The 16,692-nt window shown below is 46.5% G+C and overlaps 1 long non-coding RNA gene across 2 annotated transcripts; it reads right to left on the bottom strand.

Annotated features, from left to right (window-relative positions):
• Positions 1–2,965: 2,965 nt before the first annotated feature.
• On the bottom strand, positions 2,966–6,866 carry LOC123792914 (uncharacterized). Of its 2 annotated transcripts, none has more exons than XR_015726006.1 (3): positions 6,733–6,866; positions 6,216–6,372; positions 2,966–5,296 (listed from the first exon to the last, which is right to left on the bottom strand). It is a non-coding gene; the product is annotated as an uncharacterized LOC123792914 (long non-coding RNA). The 2 variants fall into 2 exon arrangements; XR_006779807.2 differs by having other exon boundaries at positions 2,966–5,158.
• Positions 6,867–16,692: the final 9,826 nt, after the last annotated feature.

Here is a 16,692-nt window from a genome sequence, read left to right as displayed (position 1 = left end):
TAACGGAGCGGCCTTCGTGCGCGCGCGGCGGGCGCGGGTGATAAAGAAGGCGCGGCTCTGCCGCAGAGCCCTGCATTATTGATTGTGACGCTGCCGCAGAGGTGGGAGGAGCCCGCCGCCATCTCGCCAAGTCTGCAGCAGCGCCGACTTCCCTTCCAGAAGCTCTTCCCTCCCTGCAGCAAGTCCTATGATGTGTGAGGAGACAGCGCTCCATGGCACACGTTATTGTTTCCATTCATAGGAAGACCGGCCCTTTCATTAGTCAGAACCATTTTTATTTTGCATAGTCACTGTGAATAGCGGCACCAAAGAATAGCAGATGTACCTTGTGAAAGCTACTGCTTCCGAAATCAATATCTATTTTAAAATATTACCGAGTGTAATTAAAAGGCAATAAAATCGCGTGGGGGTGGGGTGAGGGCGTTCATCATCCAGTTATAACACGTTCTTATATGAATAGGTGAAAATACTTTCGATGTAAAACAGTATCATTATATTGATGTGACCACGGCTACATTTTCAGCCAGCATTTTAACCGGAAACCTGCACATTCTATATGAAAATAGATGCTCTGGAACTAAACAGTGGGTGGGGCTTCCACGCGATCCCTGGGCGGCATCCCTCCCTTCTGACCAGTAGAGGGCGGTAATGCATTCTCACAAAAAGGGGGATCACACACCCAAATGATACATTTATGCAGCAAACATTGTGTTCTAACAGGAATCTTAAAATGTGTATTCGCTCACCGATCCTTTTGTTTGGCCAGTGCCTGTCTTTGAACATGGATTTGCTGATAAGAATGCTGCCTTATCCCCTTTCTTTGTGAACCACGCACAGAATGCATCCCGTATGGTCTCTCATTCCGGTTACCTTAGTGAAATGAGAGTTCAGAGACCGTTCAAAGCATCTTGATTCAAGAATCCTTCTAGATACTGTACTGAGAACCATCAAATATAATTCAACAACACTTGTTAAACAACTTCCCTTCATTGAGTCTTTCCAGAGCAGCAAGCTTAACTTTCATGAACACATTCCTCTCTTTGGGTACTCTTGTATCACCGGCTGTAACAATATGCAAAGTGTGTAATTACTGGAATACAGCCAAATGAAACGGACCAGTTAGGAAAGAAGCAAACACACACAGTGGGCCCACTAAACAGCATCCTCCTGCCATAACAGCCTCTAGCCCTCAGTGGGCTAGGATTTCAACAGATGAATTTTGAGGGGATGCAAACATTGGTTCCATTACCATCAGTTTGTTTTACAAAGGAGTTAGTTAATCTGGTCGAGCGGTTCCATGGAGGTCAGTTATGAGAGCTTTACTTGAATCCAGAAAAATAATAATCATTTTTCCAAAGACCGATAAATATATATACTAACCTATCACTTAGCCAACTCCACATGTAATGTGATTGAATCAATTGCTAAATCACATGCTGTCCTAACTTAAGACCTGGCAGAACAAAGCTGAGCTCACTCTTAGCCCCAGCAGGATTGTCAGCTGATGAGTTTCATCCACAAAACATTCCCAAGAGTGAGTCGCATGTCAACATCTCAGAGCATGGAATGCAACTTTCCGGTCCTGGCTGCTGGCTGCTGGCTGCTAGAACGCCATCCGTGTCCTGTGCCAGTCATACAGACACTGCCCTTACTGGCCCCTCGGATTTTATGTCCAAACTCAGTATATTCGACTGTAGCCAGCAAGAATTTTAGTTCTGAAATTCAGGTACACGATAAATAGCATATATTTTTAGCATCCTGTAAATCCAGTTAAATGTGACCCCAAGTCCCTTCCACAGAGATGATGGGCAATTGGATGGATCATACTCATAATCGGGCGCCTGCTCCATCCTGATTTTTGTCAGGGTACTTCCCGCACCTCACACGCCGCACTGTTCTAGCCCCTATGTTCCTACGGATCTAGAGTCTGCTGTTTCTGTCCTACTCTCGGAGTATAGGAATCACCAGTGACCTGGATGGTCCTGCATCTGGGATCCACTCTCTCTGGCTCGGGTCACCACTAAGGATGACCTTCATATCCACAGCACACAACCAAGGAGTGGAGAGCAGCCCCCACTCTCACAAGACCTCTGACTCGTCTTGGAGGGGTGTCTCTCCCTCAATGCGCAGTTGCCTCCAAAGACATGCCTCTTTTCCCTCCCAGCCTAGGGTAGAATTTACTGTAAACAGTAAAAGCCTTTCAGATGGGATCTAAAGGAACCAACTGGGTGGTAGAAACAGAGTTTGCGGACTGGCACTGCATAGAAATCAATTTTGTTCTAATGGGGTCAAAGTAATGTTAAAGATTCAGAGCAGTTTCAACCAAGAATATTTTGTCTTTTCTAGACAATTCTAAAAAGAGAAGGATGGAAACTTCCTCACCATGCAGAACACAGGGACTCGGTTGTTGGGCTCGTCAAGCATTCCCACATCTAAACATTTCATTTTGTTAACCAGCATCTCCAGCTCGTACATTCCTTCCGTCCCAACTGTAATTAAGCAAGTGCATTAAATTTCCAGTATCAGCAACAAATGTCCCTCCAGCCCAGAACTTTCTATTATAGTTGCGCACCTTTTCTACTATAGAAAAGATATAACTCAAGTTTATGTGACGCAAATGTTGGCTTTGAGAAAATGAATATGGAAGCAAATCAGGAATTAATCAACAGGAAGCATGGCAGTGGGAAAGAGAACTGGAACTCACAGCTCCTGGGACCTGGAGGGTCACCCCAGGTTGGCAAGCCACTTTCATTTGGGAGCCCGTTATTTCAAAAGACAGTCCATGCCATTGTTGGAACCCTCCGCAGCAACACTGTCCAATAGAACATTCTGCAATGACGGAAATACTCTATGCTATAGAGCTATATTGTGCTTGCTATTAGGCATTTAAAATACGGCTAGTGCAACAGAGAAACGGAATTTAATATTTTATTTAATTTTAATTAATTTAACTTACATTTAAATAGTCAGATGTGGCTAGAGACTACCGTGCTGGACAGCACAACTAGGTGGTCTTTTTCTCTTTTAATATGCCTCACCCACTTGCATAAAGGTTCTAAGATAACTTACCAAAAAATCAAGCACGGCATGAAATAAGAAAATTGAGATTTTCTAATGAAAACAATAAAAGAAGAAAGTAATTCTGTAAAAGCGAGCAGAGACATAGATGTCCCCGGACACATGGAAGGAGTTAGTCATTGCCTTTGAAAATTAAATTTATGTCTAAATTGCTAGAGACGAAGGCAAAATGAAAAGTCACGCAAAAGGCAACATTGAAAATTGTAGTTAACAATCGTTTGGCTGCCAGCAAACCTTATTTTCCGGGGGCGGTTGGCTTACCCCTGAAGCCCCACACCCTCACCCACCCCACTTGCTTGGTTATGGCAGAGCCCCTCAGGGTGACACTTAGCCAAACTGGCCAATCACAGCTGTTTGCTTGAGAGACCGGACATGGGACATAGGACATGTGATCTCTCCCTGGGCTGATGGACAGCTGGTGCGTAACTTGGGGTCTGCAGAATGAAAGGCAGAAGACTGTGGTCGGCACCAAGACAGGAGAAGGCAGCGCGGTGAGGATCGCAGACAGGTTCTGGGCCCACATCTGTTCTCACACTTACAACTATGTGACATTGGTCACGTGCCCTAACTTCTCCCGGCTTCCTTCTCTGTAAAATGCGAGTGATTTTCATTCAGGTCTCATAGAGCTGTTATAAAAAATAACTGTGAGCCCATGATAAGTGCTTCACAAATATTACTATTTATAATAATATTAGCGGCAGAATCCCGCCAGCATTCAAGTTGCTAGGTTTGTGGCGTTTGCCAAAACCTTAGCAATTGTCAGCCATTGGGCTCCATGAGATACACTTCTCCCCCATGTTCTTAAAATAGTGTTTCTATTTGGCTTCAGCTAATTTGGGTTGGGTTTCTGGTAACTGTATCCAGCAGAGATGTAACTTGGCAGATGGCTGCCATTTGTTTGAAATTCCAACTTGTTTTCTTCCCTCTGCAGAAAGCCAGGGGTGCCTAACCTTCCGCAGACTCTGACCACAGGTGAGGGGCATGGAGTAGGAGAACTCAGATGGACACAACCTTTAATGGACATATGCTATATTTTTGGTTGCCCAGAACCCATATGCCCTTCTTATTAGGGAATAAACCTTCCAGAATATGCATCTTGGTGGGATACAGGGCCCCACCTCTTTTTACAGGAGCCAGAAGTCGCCAAACAATGTTTTCCTTCATCCATTGGCAGCTACCATGTGGATGTGTGACCTGGACTGGGCTCCTTGAATGCTCCCGGTTGAGACTTGGGAAAGAACATAGACATGGCTTGTGGTCGTCATGGTGATGGTGGTATTGATGTCCAGAGCCATGCTGTGGAGGTGGCAATACCAATGGCAATGCGCTGACCAGATCGCTCCTGCCGTGTGACCCTCACAGACTGGCCCCTCTGCCCAGCCTCCCGTTGTCCATGCCCAGTTCTGCAGCCTTCCTGTGTATTCTGCGAGCTGCCCAACATGCTGCCGATGGATTCTTTCTCTGCGTAAACTAGCCAGGAGCGGGGCCTGTGACGTGTAACCAGGAACCTTGCCTTTCCCTTTCCCCTCTTGAGTAATTAAGTGAGCAAAAATGAACACAGCTTGCTCCTGGGCCTTTGCTGCGTCACCATGAACATTACTCTTCCCATCCCTAAGGTGGGCACATTTCTAGTGATTCTCGCACAATCCTGTAGAGCTTGGACTTCCACTTGGCCATGTTAGGCCTGATTATTACGCCATGGCACAGACTGTGATGGAAGAGGGCAGAAGGCCCGTGCAGGTACCAGGCATGCCACACTGCTTTCAAAGTTACCAGGATCAGCTTTGGGGCTGATGTTTTATTCCTGAGAGAAGAAAATCAGTTGTCTTCAGAATGACTGAATTGATCCAAGTATCTAATTTTCATCTTCTAGTTGAAGTGGATGTGCCAGGACATCTCTGACAGCCATCTTGTCATTTATATTAAGAAATGAGCATTCTCCATTGAGGACGTAATATCATTTCACCTTCTCATATAACGTTCTTCCAGAAAAAATTCAGTTTGACGGTTTATCCACAATATGTTCTTCTCTGACCTTTAGGCAGACAGGGGCACGTATCCCCACGCCCCAGCACGGTTCCTGGAGAAAAGTAGACAATAAATGTTTGTGGACCAAATGAATAAGGGAGCTAATGCGCTCACGCACACGCAGTGTACCGGCGGAAAATGAGGAGTCAGCTGTTTGCGTTTGCCCTGGAATGACAGACCTTCCATGAGCCTGGTAATGGAGAAAGAAAGAACAGGGCTGATGATCCAGAACATAAACTCATTGCAAAAATATGAGGCTGCTTTGGTCTGTTTGTTTTTCATTGTGAGGAAAATTTACAATTAAGTCCTTCTGTTAAGGTTACAAGCACACCCAGCGAGAGGCTTCGACTCAAGCTGTAGGGCCCTCAGTGACGGGGCAAGTGGCGGTCACATGTGGCGGTGGATATGCTAACACACCCCCGTACAATGAGGCGTTCATCTCTGGCATTGGAAGGTTCTATTTCACTCCTCTCTTGTCCTCCATCCAGCTTAGCTCTCCAGGAGCACCTGGAGAAAGAGACTGTTCCGTAGCCGGCTCACATCCATTTGGATGGTTTGGCTAATCTCTTAGGGACTACATTCTGACTTCCCCCCATTCTTTATTTCATCCAAAACAAAGGAGGAAAGAAACTGTTTCTGACACCATTTGTTATCTATAGAAGTAAAATTACGTTTTTGTTTCCTTCTGCTTTGACCACATCAGGGGAACACAGCTAGACAGATTTTCATGTATTGCAAATTGCCTAACTTAAAACATTGACAAATTTGAAAGATTCAATCTGGGGACCCTAGACTTTCCTTCAAGAGATAGCAGTCATCCGCCAGGATAGCAGACGCGAGCTGTAGGAGGCCAGGGTGACTGCGGTCCAGGAGAGATGGGCTTTGACCCGAAGATAAACCTAGACGTAGCCACACAGGCTGACAGTCTGGGTCACAGAGTTCATTTGCTTGTTGGTTGGTTGGTTGGTTTGGTTTGGATCACAGGTTTTAAGCTGAGTGGAGCTGCTTTTCATGGGGCAACTGTATCTAGCCCAGTGCTTCTCAAACACAAATAGTGTGGGGATCAGGACTCGGGATCTGGGTGGAGCCTGAGATACTGCTTTTCTTACCAGCTCTGGGGTGTCGTCAGTGCTGGGGGTCCTCAGACCCCACCGGGAGGAAGAGGCTCAGGCTCCAAGGTGAGCAACACAGACTGGTTTACACAGCAGTGGTTGACGGCTTCCCAGAGCAATTTCTCACACAGCAGATATACCCAGTAAAGGAAACCTGGAGCATAGAAGCAAAAAGTATTTTAAGCATTCTCATTTCTCTTTCCCTAAAGCTGTGGCTTTGGAGAAATCTCAACTTTGGCTGCAATTAGAATCACTAGGGGAACTTTAAAATATCGTAGGACCCACTTCAGACCAATGACATCAGCATCTACGGGGTGAGATCGAGGTGCCAGGATTTTAAAGCTTCCCCAGGTGATTTCAGCAGGCAGCAGGAGTTCAGACTGGGTGCCCAAAGCAAACCTTTACCCATGAGTCATTGGAATTAACTGCCTGCTCCCCCCTCCCCGCTCCTTCCCCTGGCCTCCTGTCCTTGCAAGGACACTTACTCCACATGCCTGGGGGCCATGTTCCCCACCTTGGATTTGGGAATGGCAGTCATCGGCTTGTCTCCCAGGAGAGTCCATCACTCCGGCGTCAAAGCATAATGTGCTCTCAGATCTGACACCAACTCTGCTATCTGCCGAGGCGTGGCTCCCAGAGTATGTTTCTACACAACACAAATCCCACAGGAATGCTGATAGGTGCCATTTAAAAGGTTAGCTACTGTGTGTGCTATGCAGTATCAGGTACGGGAAGGTATAAGTCTGGTATGGAATTCACAGGAACAATTAGAGAATAGTTGTGATTAAACGAGTCATAGTGTTAACACACAATAAAATCGAATTTAATTTAAAAATAAAGAATAGTAAGAGAGGGCTACTTAAGGCAAGGAGGTCTTCATGGAGAATGTAGACCCTTCCTTTAAAACCTTCAAGAATGAGTAGGATTTGGATGTGCAAAAGAGTGGACAGAAGAGCATTTGCAGTAGAGGGAACAGCATGAGGCAGAACCTCAGAGCAGGGATGAGTGGGGTGGGATGGGATGTAGAGGGCAGGGAGGGGACTGGCCTGAATACAGTAGTGATGGGAATACTGAGTATAAGCAAATAAAAGAGCTTGCTCATAAGGTGATATCCGATCTTCCCAAAGAGATGATTTTTAAAAAAATTAATAGCCATCCTGAATGTATAAGCTTGTAAGCACACGGACAAACTAATCAACATCTTAGTGCAATATTTATTAACGTCATACTCTTACTGTCATGGCATGAGTTCTCTGGAACCAGATGCTGAGAGGGAGCTCGGGGTACAAAATGTTTTTTAGAGATTAACTCCCGTGGAAGGAAGGGGGGGGCAGCGGGATTGGGCAGGAAGCCATTAAATTGTGAGATAGGCCTGACAAAAATGCCACCAACCTGCAGGGAGCTGGGGTGTGGGGTAGATGTTGCCTACCAGTTACCCCAGGTAAAGCCAAGTGGCTGGGTCTTTGTCTTTCCACCTTGCTCAGTCCCGGGCTGGGAGCTGCACTGAGAGTGAGCCCTTGGTTGGGGAGCAGTCTTCACAGAGAAGCCCAACAGCCCTGTCAGTTTGGATGTAACTCTCTCCCTAAAGTGAGCAACACAACGCCGTGTCTAATGCACGTGCCATTCTAGAATCTTGTCTCGCACAGTGTACAAATGCTTGTCTCCATTCTCACTTTCATAACCAGGTTTTGAAACACTTCTGATGTATCTTCGTTTGCATCGCTGTCATCACTTAGCGGTTCTGTTTCACGTTGTGCATCACAGCTTACGGAGCACATCATCTTCACAGTCCTCGCACGTGCTGGATATACAGTTTGACATAAATCCACGTGCAAAGTTACTGAACGTCTTAGCCAAGCTGTGATTTACCAGTTCCGTCTCTTTAGGTCAGCTGTTGTTGGTTTTGACCTTCTTTCTATAGTTGCATGCTTGTGATCGCCACAAAGTAACTTCCTACTGTATACTGTATTTTTCTAAATCATCTTTTTAAAAAATCACTTTGAAAATCTTAGAAGTGATGTCATCCTCTCAGAAGTAATTACTAAACCCTGCTAAATTTTTTTGCTTGCATTTTTTTTATGATTCTAATAGGTAACCTCAGTGAGCATCCCAAACTAGCACTGATGTTCGTCTAATATGTGTCCTCCGGGTAATGATTTTAGTTCCAAATAAAGGAGTTGAGAAAACACCCACATTACAGATGCTCTTTACACACTTTGTAAAGACTTCAATATAAAGTGACTTTTCTCTTTTTTGAGAAAATGCTACTGGGAAGGAAATTGTAATTCATATTTTGAGCATAAATGCTAAGTCTGTCCAGATGATATAAGGCCACGTCACAGAAGCTTTGAAGACCAAGGTGAGTTTAGGTGGAATACCAATGTGGTTATGGAGCAGGGAAGTGACCTGTTAAACATCATCTTAGGAAACTCTGTGCAGCTAAAGAAATTTTCAAGATGTACTTGGGGAAATATTTTGGAAGCACTGATACAAACAGAAGCTAGAATAGCTTGGACTATAGTGATAGCACAGGAAGGGGTGGGATGTGATGGGGGAAGAAGTGAATGGAAAAGCATTTCTAAAGAATTTTTTTTTATTTTAAAAAACAATGAGGAATTAATAACCTTGCAGGCAAGCTGGATATTGCAGAAAGTGAAGAGTCAAACACGGCTTCAAGAACTTGAAAAGAAGGCTTTAAATATGTAATGGGCATATCCTTGAGAAATGACCATGATCACCATTTATTTTAAAAATTTTTTTTTTAGAAAAGCAGACTGTCACAGGCAGCACCTAACGTCGGGATGTGTCTGGAGTCCTGGAAGCTTGACTACCCTACATTCTCCCACAAATGAACCTTGTGAGCTTGTTCGAGGGTTCTAGAAGTGGAGCACAGCTACTTGTTATACCCTTGACTAAAGAACGGTCCTCTTCTAGGAGGGACGGTCGTCCTCTTTGATCAAGAGAGCTTGCGGCTCTAGGAGGGACACATGTCCATGGAGCAGTGAGAGAGGAAAGAGACACTCACCAGCCAGATGAGCCGATTCGGCTCTGGCTATCAGTGGGGCGACGTATGTTGCAGCCAGATCACCCCTACATCCAGCCATTGTGGAACTACAAACTTCTAGTTGATGGATTTCTTGAAGAGGTTCTAGGCTGCAACAGGACACAGTGCCTACCTTCGTGCCTGCTCAGCGGCCCCGACAATTGCTTCTTTGTCAAACACCAAAACCAGATTTTTTTTCTCTACTGTCAGCACTGACCGCCCAGAATGAAGTCATCACGATAGTAACTGCAGGAGCCTAAACGGTGTTCCAGCTTCTGCATTTTTAGGGACCACAGAATTGTTGGATGGCTCCCACATTACTACTTTCCAGGGCCAAGTTGTTGTCCTTAACCCTATGGCCATAATGAGGAAAATTTCCTTGGGAAACCCAAGGATAGCACTTTGTTATTCCTCCGATTTCTGTCCTGCTAATCACGTACGTGGGTTATCTCGGTAAACATGATGGGTGTTCCCTAGAAATATAGGTGTTGACTAGTTGGTTGGTTGGTGGGTCGAGACTCAATGGAGAAATCAGGACTGCCTTCTGAGCTGCTCTCCAGAGTCTACTCTGGTGCCTCGCTTTCCTTAATGTGCCCGTGAATCACCTGGGGGATCTTGTTACATGCAGACTCGGATCCAGTGGGGCACAGGTGGGGCCTGCGAGCGGGCGTTTTTAACAAGCTTCCATGATGCCCACGTTTGTGTAGAAAGCTTTTCCCTCTGAAGGCAGCCGTGAGCCCCTGGGGACTGACCTCGCGGGGGGCGGGGATGTGCATACTGTAGGTCAGCGCAGATCCGCTGCGAATTCAGAGCAGCCAGGAAGCTAGAGGCAGCCAACTTCAGAGCAGACACACATCCCTAAGGCTCACCCGAGAAACTCCAATGACCAGGGTGTGGATAGGACACCGACAGCAAAATTCTAGGCCTCAGAGAAGCCTGAAGAGCAACTGTCAAGTCAGTTGCCTCTCAAAGGAGGCCGTGGAGGAGGGGTATCAATTTTGGCAAGAATGAGGACAATTTTATTATGGAGAACTCCGTAATTATGCAGTTAGAGAGCTGTGTGTGGCACATTCCGGAGCCTACACTGCTCCCATAAGGATTCCACTGTTAATTTTAAGAAGAGAAATAGCAGTGCAACTTTCTCAACTCCCACACCATTCACACATTGAATTTGTGTGCCAACTCAAAGCAGACCCACTGGAAATGAAAACAGAGCTAAAGGCAACCCTCAAACTGAAGCTTGTCAAGCTACAGAGACGCACAGGGAAAGGACTTTGTTTTCTTTCTCCCATTTCAAAACAAAATTCTCTCTCTGCCATTTTAAAATTTACATCAGACGTACCTTTGTTACACCAAAAATGCCAGAGCCAAGAAGCCTGGCACAGGGGCCTTCATAGAGTGGGTGCTCGGTGCGTGTTTCTTCATCACCCCAGTGGTCTTTCATGCCTTCACCAGGGACCTAAGGCAACAGCCTGTCATAGGAGCCCGTGGGGAACCCAAGCAAGTCGGTCTGATACGGTCCCTCCCTCTGGAAATAGGAGCAGTGAGGATGGAGCTGTTAGGTCACAAGAGTACAGGGCAGCGGGACAGCAAAGCTGGGCCTGATTGCTGGCTGCTCCAGCCAAACTCTGTATGGCAGGGGCTTCCAAACTTTCTTGACTGTGACTCTCAGCAAAAAAAAAAAAAAAAAAAAAAAAAAATATATATATATATATATTTTTTTTTTTTAAATCACATCCCAACACCCATACACAACCACACACACACACACACACACACGAAACAAGAGCTTTAAGAATCATAGTCTTCCCTGCTATATACAATGTGCTCTATTTTCGAATGACGGTCTCTCTTGGTCCATCATTCAGACAATTCCCCGAGCCACCATTTTTTTCACGGATTTTTTCACAGCAGCTCTTTTGTGATCTCACGATTGTTAAAGTACCATTTCAGTAATTCTTTTTCTTTCATTATTCCCACTCAATGCATTGCTTCTGTTGTTTCCCTTATCAATGAGTTTTATTCTCCTCTTTTAAAATGCGGGGGAGCAACGAGCACAGTGATGAGTGGCATAGAGTCCGGAGCCAGACTCCCCTCCGCCACCGTGTGAGCTCGGGCAGGTTAACTTCTTTGGGGCTCAGTCTTATCATCTGTAAAAGGGTGACAATAGCAAGGTCGCCTCAGAGAGTTGCAAGAATTTAATGTGTTTATACAAAGTCAGAACATTGCAGAACACAGAGTAGGTCACCTGCTCAAACAACTGTCATTGCTCCGTTCTCTCCGCTGAGAAGAGACAGCACTGGGACCAGCCTCTGCTCAAAGCCTCTGCTTCTCAGCACTTATGCACTCAGCCTAGACAGTGCCCTTCCACAACTGCGAACTCGGTCACGCCACGCTTACTCTGCCTTTTTCTGACCACTGGAGTTAATATTGTCAGTATGTACATTTCTTTTCTTTTGTAACATTTCCAAAATGTATTATTTAACTTAAATGATTGCAGAAGATAATCAAGATTTTACTTGATCACAAATAGTCATCATTAAAAACATCAATTATGACACTAGGCTGTATCACAGTGATACCTCTGGGACCCACAATAAAGTTCTTTTAGCAAGAGATTTCCATGCTCCACTTGCTCCAAAATGTTGCCGGGAGTTTAGGGGCCCAGAAAAATGTGTTTGTTAGAAGAATGAACAAAATCATAAAAGCAAGTAGATCATGTTTGAAGGCCTCTTCAATGAATAAAGTGTATGCAGTTTGGTGGATCTGTTTAAGGACATTGATTCTCGCTGATCTGGGGACACTGGTTTCAACTATGTTCCAGATAATTGCTGATACCCAAAAAGTCATCTCAATAGGTGAGATATCATTACATACCGTTCTCCTGGTATTTCATGTATGTGTGCAACCTCTTTCCCCACCTGATTCTGACCAGAGTGCAGAGACTATGTTTTTAATTTCACTCATTCATTCATTGACTCTTTCAACAAAAAAAATGACCAAGCACCCAAGGTGCAGGGTGCTGGAAATAATGACAAGCACGTAAATGGGACTTTATAGTTGTCAAAGCACTTTCAGGTAAATCACTTCATTTGTTCCTCTAAATATCTCTAACAGACAAGTGATCCTATTTCTGTTTTACAGACCCCCCCCAAAAAAAACGTTGGGGGGGGCACCTGGGTGGCACAGCGGTTGGGCGCCTGCCTTCGTCTCAGGGCGTGATCCCGGCGTTATGGGATCGAGCCCCACATCGGGCTCCTCCGCTGGGAGCCTGCTCTTCCTCTCCCACTCCCCTTGCTTGTGTTCCCTCTCTCGCTGGCTGTCTCTATCTCTGTCAAATAAATAAATAAAATCTTTAAAAAAAAAAAGAAGTTGGGGGAAAATAATGCACAAGAAAGAGTAAAAGGAAAAGAAAGGATTAACTGACCAAAAGTCTTTTTTAAAAGATTTTATTTCTAAGTAATCTCTACACCCAACATAGGACTCGAACTCACAACCCTGAGATCAAGAGTCGCAGGGCTCTTGAGCCAACCAGGCTCCCCCTGACCAAAAGTCTTGAACATCCTATCCATGTTGGTGTTTACAGAAGGGCAGCCCCCCGAGGAGCATGGGCCTTGCTCCCTGAACTTACTTGGTGCTTTGCCCAGCCCAGCGCTGCATGTGAAGAGTCATTTAATAAGCACTTTGGAGGAAGATAATTTTGAAGCTGGTGAGCTTTCAGGTCATCTCTAGGGAAGGGGGAAAGGATGGTAATGAATTCCAGGAGCCAGAGTAAAGGAGAGGATTAACAACACTGGCCCAGATCCTGGGGGATGGGGTGGCGGGATAACAGGCGAGACTTGAAAGAAGGTAATGAGGTTGAGGTTAATTTCAGTCTGGGGGAGAAGACAGCCCGACAAAGAGGACGTGGCCCCAGTGAAGACATCAGAGCACAGAGAGCAGAGACTTGGAATCCAAGGGCCGTTTCCAGGATGTTACAAACTGGCCTCAAGAAAAAGGAAACACTCTTTTCTGTGCTTTCACCAACAACTTCCAGCCAGCAAAGTGGTTCCAGATTTCTGGCAGCCTTTTAAATTAGCCCAAATTCAAAGCAGAAACTGCCCTAGATTCCTGTTTCTCAACATTTCCCTTTTCTGTTGCACTAGGCAGCTCCAGATACTCCTTCTGGATGATCTCGTGGGTGCTCAAAGATTGCGGCTTCACAGATCGACTCCTCTGTGAAGCCGCATTCTTACTGAGCGTGTGCGTGCTTGCCAGGGTGAGGGGCAGTGCGCTGAGCACCGACAGCCTCACAGAGAGCAGGCTTGGCTGGCAGCAAGCACCGCACGCTGGTTTCCGGCAGCATGCTCGTGATAATGCCCTGTGTATATGTGGTGAAAGAGTTTATACCTGAGTGGGAAGTAGGATCAGATAGGTAGGGCAGGGCCACATCACAAAAAGCCTAAAGAGGGAGGAGTTTAAGTCAGAAGATTTCATTACAGTCTGGTGGCATGGTAGGTGCCCCAATCCGTGGAAGGCATGCATGCAGAAATGATTTTAAATGAACATACTGACATCCTTGTAGAAATTTTCCAAGATTAGGGAAGGGTAGAGGTCTACTCTTTTCCTGAAGACAGTGACTTTTGACTCCCTGAACTATGATGACTTGGACACAGAGGAGGAGAAGCTGAAAGACAACAGTGCTTGGTACAGAATAATGGGCGCACCCTACTAACAGCAGAATAGCGGGGAAATGATGAGTGAGAGAGGAAAGATGTCTATGGCCAGGTTCTCCTCCCACCCAAGCAGGGTCCCAGGAAGGGTAACTACAGAGAACAGAAAGACTGGGGAAGCAGGTACACACACACACACACACACACACACACACACACACACACACACACACACGGCATCCCTGCACAGGCTTTCTGCAGGGGGTAGTCTGTACTGACTACCGCATCTCAAATAGTCTGTTTCCTGTGCCTTCCTAACCCTAAAAACCTTTCTAGGGTATCTTGTGTATCTTTTTTTCTTTAAGATTTTATTTATTTATTTGACAGAGAGCGCACAAGCAGGGGGAGCGGGAGGCAGAGGGAGAGGGAGAAGCAGGCTCCCCACTGAGCAGGGAGCCTGACGCAGGGCTGGATCCCAGGACCCTGAGATCATGACCTGAGCCGAAGGCAGACACTTAATGGACTGAGCCCCCCAGGCGCCCCAGGGTATCTTGTGTATCTTGACAGTGTCAAAGACATAGAACACGTAGAGACCCGCACAGTGAGGGGTAAATGGTATGGTTTCGGAATCTTAAGCGGGGAAGCCTTTCAGATGAAGAGGGTGCCAGTTCACAGAGAATGCTTCCAACAGCCTTCGGCAGAGATCCCGTTGGAATGCTTCTGGGATGGAACCGTGGGCATCTTAGAGTTCGCTCCTATCCCTCCACCCTCCCTGTCTCTGTACACACCATGGCCCCACATGTATCTGACCCTCAGACCTGTCCTAAGGCGACTGCCAACGCTTTGTGTACTGGCCCAACCTTTAACAATTTGAACATAGTAACGAGAGAAAACCTATTGGGCCAAGGTCTCGTCTTCATGAACAAGAAGTCCTCCCGTGAGCACCAGCAAGGGGTCGTCCGTGAGGGACGTGGGGAGTCAGAGCAGTTAAACAGCAAGGCGTTTCTTCACTAGTCCTTCTTTTTCTCACAGTGTGAGACTCAAGCTGGGCCTTTCCACCAGGGCCCTATGCTTTTGTGTTGTCTTCATGCCACCTGATCGAACCATCATTTAACACTGGCTAAGCCTGCGGCTTCTCGGGAGTGCACACTTAGCTGTTATCGGTTGGGTTGCACTTCCTTTGGCCAATATAAAGCACAGAGTTTCCAGTAGAGACTTTTAGATATATTTACTGGGTTCAAATTCCAGATCCATTACTCTGTCCAAGTTTTATTGACTTGAGGACCTAGGCAGACATCCTGGAGTCATCGACCTCACAAGCCCACGCTTTGTTAAAGGGAGTTCTGAGGGCTGGGTGGAATGGAGGCAGGAAGGAGTGGCAACGGCAGACTGAGCCAGGCTCTTCCGACTTTGCCTTTTGGAGGACAATCATCACCCCAGCCCCCGGCAATTCGCATCCCAGACTCACGACGCTAAGAGCTCCCACGCCGAGGATGGGAGTCCTCTGATCCCCTTAAGAAGAAGTAAAATCCACACCTTGACCCTATGTATCAAATATCTTGCCTCTCAAGGTGAGAGAACCTGCTTAAAGACCCGTTGGAAGGTGGAGATAGTTGCATGTGAGGTGCGTTTGGAATCTGCCCTCTTCCGCATTCAGCAGGGACCGTCTCAGCCCGCTCCCGATGAACCGACAGTAACAGCAGTGCTCCCACTACTCTGGAGGCGGTCAGCCAGCATCGTCGGGGGTCATCGGTACCCCTTGGGACTTTGGGAGAGTCGGTTGCTTCACAAGCACTTTAGCTGTGAGCATAGACGCACAACAGGATGTGGCTAGAGGGTCGAAGATTCGTAGGTCTCGGGAGCCCAACGAAGGCTAGATGAACAGGGTGTCTGAAAACCCCTGCCCAAAACGTGCAAGCTTTACTGATAACACCAGAACATGTCGTTGAATTCAACATCTATCTTTTATCTATTTATATTGATTTAATGCCTACGGTGCACAGTACTTGGCACTATGGGAAGTAAAAACCAAGACACAGCCCCGCTGTGGAATCGGGGTGTAAGTTTTAACAGACTCAGACTTAAACAAGCCTTGTCGAAGTGCCATTCTGGAGGAAATGTGGCTTTCTGAGTTTTCCTGCTCTGGCCACCGCATAGATTTGAATTATTGGGTAGAGTCCACTCCATCCAGACAACCCTGAAAAGTGATCCCCGAGAGGGTTCTTCAATCAAGGACTTTAGGAGCATAACGAAAGTGTTTGCTGGGAAAAGACTGACCAATATGCTGGAATGGAAACTAGATGCGTGTGGCCATACAGCTCACTTAGAACTCTCTAAACACGCAACTTCAGACGATGGTGGGCCTTGGGACCTGAGACACACTTCCACCTCGTTATCGTTCAAGAACTAGTGAAAACCAATGTGTTGGTTTGTGTTCTGACGTGTTCAGATTTCTCTTCTCCTAGTGTCGCCCTGTCCGGACTATGTCTCCTCTGAGGACTGGTGCCCATTTTGGCCTCTTGCCGGTCCGAGTGGCTGCTTCTTCCGTCCCACACACTGCACCAGGCTGGCTGCCAGCTGGGTCTTCCCCTGTCACTTGGGGACCGGCTTCACACACACACACACACACACACACACACACACACACACACACACTGCCCTAAGAGCTGTCCTGGGTGTGTCGTCTGGGCCCACGAGTGCTCTGAGCCACTATGCCCTTTAGTAAAATGGAGGAAGGGAAGAGTGTGTTGGAAAGAGCCATTTCTGGTGTTTGGGGACT

This window comes from Ursus americanus, chromosome 11 (genome assembly GCF_024610735.1).
Source record: "Ursus americanus isolate L20-20 chromosome 11, mUrsAme1.1.p, whole genome shotgun sequence".
NCBI lineage: Eukaryota > Metazoa > Chordata > Mammalia > Carnivora > Ursidae > Ursus > Ursus americanus.
Note: the sequence above shows the minus strand (reverse complement) of the source record. Positions and strands in the feature narration are given on the sequence as shown.